We start from the raw sequence: 2,590 nt of genomic DNA on the forward strand, positions 1-2,590 counted from the left end.
TCTCTCAGTAAAGTATATCACAACATCCCTTGGTAGTTGCCTTTGTGATGCAATACGTGAGTTAACTCTGTAAATTTTGTCAATCCTTGCAAAAATCTCAGAAGAATTCTGGATCTTCAATAACGTGGCCAGAGCATCAGCACAAACTTTTCTTAAGTCCTCTCTAGGGTTTTCTCTGATACCCCTCAGTCTAACAGCGTACTCCATAGATCTGAATTGCATCATGATAATCTCCTTATCCATCCTCTGCATATTCCCCTCCATTTCAACAAATTTCAAATCTGTTTCCTTCGTTTTAGTTTCCAAATCCAAAGCCAGATGATTAACTTTGCTGTCCACCTTAAGAACAACTTCTGACAGACCTGTGGCTAAAGTGTGTAATTTTTTATCAAGTTGATCATGTTTTTTAATGGTATCCTGAACCATTTCTTTAACCTCCTTAATTTCTTTGCGTAAAAAAGCATTTTCTTCCCTTATAAAGTCCTTGAAATCCTGATAATTTATTGTGGCACCTGGTGAAGCTTTTTTTTCCGTTGCCATAATTAATAATTCTTACAGCCGCCTCTAGCTGTCACCATTCAATTAACTTTCGTTTTCCTTAGGTATTCAGCTGTAAATTAATACTTGCAAATGTTTCTTTCTAAGTTGCTCGAAATTAAAACTTTGACATTTAAGTAGTTCAGGTTATGTAAACTGGCTTAAAGATTGTTAATAGTTAGGGTTGTTTCAGCCGTTCCGCCTTTATTGCCCCAGCTATCAGCAGGTAATTAGCTTTCGTTTTCTGTAGGTTTTCAGCTATAAATCAACGCCATTTTGAATCCTTTGTTCTAAGCCCACGCCTCTCGAACTCAGCAGTAGTGTTCTTTTTAAAGAGATTTCTTTTTTTTTTTTTTTTCTTCCCCCAATTAAAACTTAAAATACTTGCAAAAGTCTTGCTTCCTTCTTGGGATGTTAAGATGTTAAGATGTTAAGGCTGCTCCCGGCGACTGGTTCTGCTTTTTTAGCAGAGGTTATCAAAAAGGCAGGAGAATACAACAACTGCGAAGGGGGGCAAACCTCGTCAGACTCCGGACTCCGGAGGGTACACAAGGGCTCAACCCAGCAGCTGAATCTCTCCCTCATAAATTCCAAGAATTTACGAGTATCCGAGGTGTTAAAGATCGTAAAAAAACACCTCTAACTGTCTCTTGATCTGACAGGCTAAAAAAAAGCCTGCCATCGGCACCGGGAACAAACCGGAAGTCCGTTATCCAACATCTTCTTAAAGACTTCCAGTGTCGGGGCATTCACATTCTCTGGAGGCAACTTCTGTTCCACTGATTAATTGTTCTCACTGTGAGGAAGTTTCTCCTCAGTTCTAAGTTGCTTCTCTCCTTGGTTAGTTTCCACCTGTTGCTTCTTGTCCTGCCTTCAGGTGCTTTGGAGAATAGTGTGACTCCCTCTTCTTTGTGGCAACCCCTGAAATATTGGAAGATTGCTATCATGTCTCCCCTAGTCCTTCTTTCTATTAAACTAGACATACCCAGTTCCTGCAACCGTTCTTCCTATGTTTTAGCCTCCAGTCCCCTCATCATCCTGGTTGCTCTTCTCTGCACTCTTTCTAGAATTTATACAATACAATACAATAGCAGAGTTGGAAGGGACCTTGGAGGTCTTCTAGTCCAGGCAGGAAACCCAATACAGTTTCAGACAAATGGCTATCCAACATCTTCTTAAAGACTATCAATGTTGGAGCATTCACAACCTCTGGAGGCAATTTCTGTTCCACTGATTAATTGTTCTAACTGTCAGGAAGTTTCTCCTCAGTTCTAAGTTGCTTCTCTCCTTGATTAGTTTCCACCCATTGCTTCTTGTTCTACCCTCAGGTGCCTTGGAGAATAGTTTGACTCCCTCTTCTATGTGGCAACCTCTGAGATATTGGAAGACTGCTATCATGTCTCCCCTAGTCCTTCTTTTCATTAAAGTAGACACACCCAGTTTCTGCAACCGTTCTTCATATGTTTTAGTCTCCAGTCCCCTAATCCTCTTTGTTGCTCTTCTCTGCACTCTTTCTAGAGTCTCCACATCTTTTTTACATCGTGGCGACCAGAACTGAATTCAGGATTCCAAGTGTGGCCTTACCAAGGCATTATAAAGTGGTATTAACACGTCAAGTGATCTTGATTCTGTCCCTCTGTTGTTGCAGCCTAGAACTGTGTTGGCTTTTTTGGCAGCTGCTGCACACAGCTGGCTCCTATTTAAATGGTTGTCCACTAGGACTCCAAGATCCCTCTCACAGTTACTACTATTGAGCACGGTACCACCTATACTGTACCTGTGCATTCCGTTTTTGTTGCCTAAATGTAGAACCTTACTCTTTTCACCATTGAGTTTCATTTTATTAGATAGTGCCCAATGTTCAAGTTTGTCAAGATCTTTCTGTATCTTAAGCCTATCTTCTGGAGTGTTGGCTATTCCTGCCAGCTTGGTGTCATCTGCAAATTTGATGAGTTCCCCATTTATTCCCTCATCCAAATCATTGATGAAGATGTTGAAGAGAACTGGGCCTTGAAATAACTTTGAATGGACACTAAATGAACTGCTGTAAATC

Source organism: Natrix helvetica, assembly GCF_964273705.1.
Source record: "Natrix helvetica genome assembly, chromosome: 3".
NCBI classification, from domain to species: domain Eukaryota; kingdom Metazoa; phylum Chordata; class Lepidosauria; order Squamata; family Natricidae; genus Natrix; species Natrix helvetica.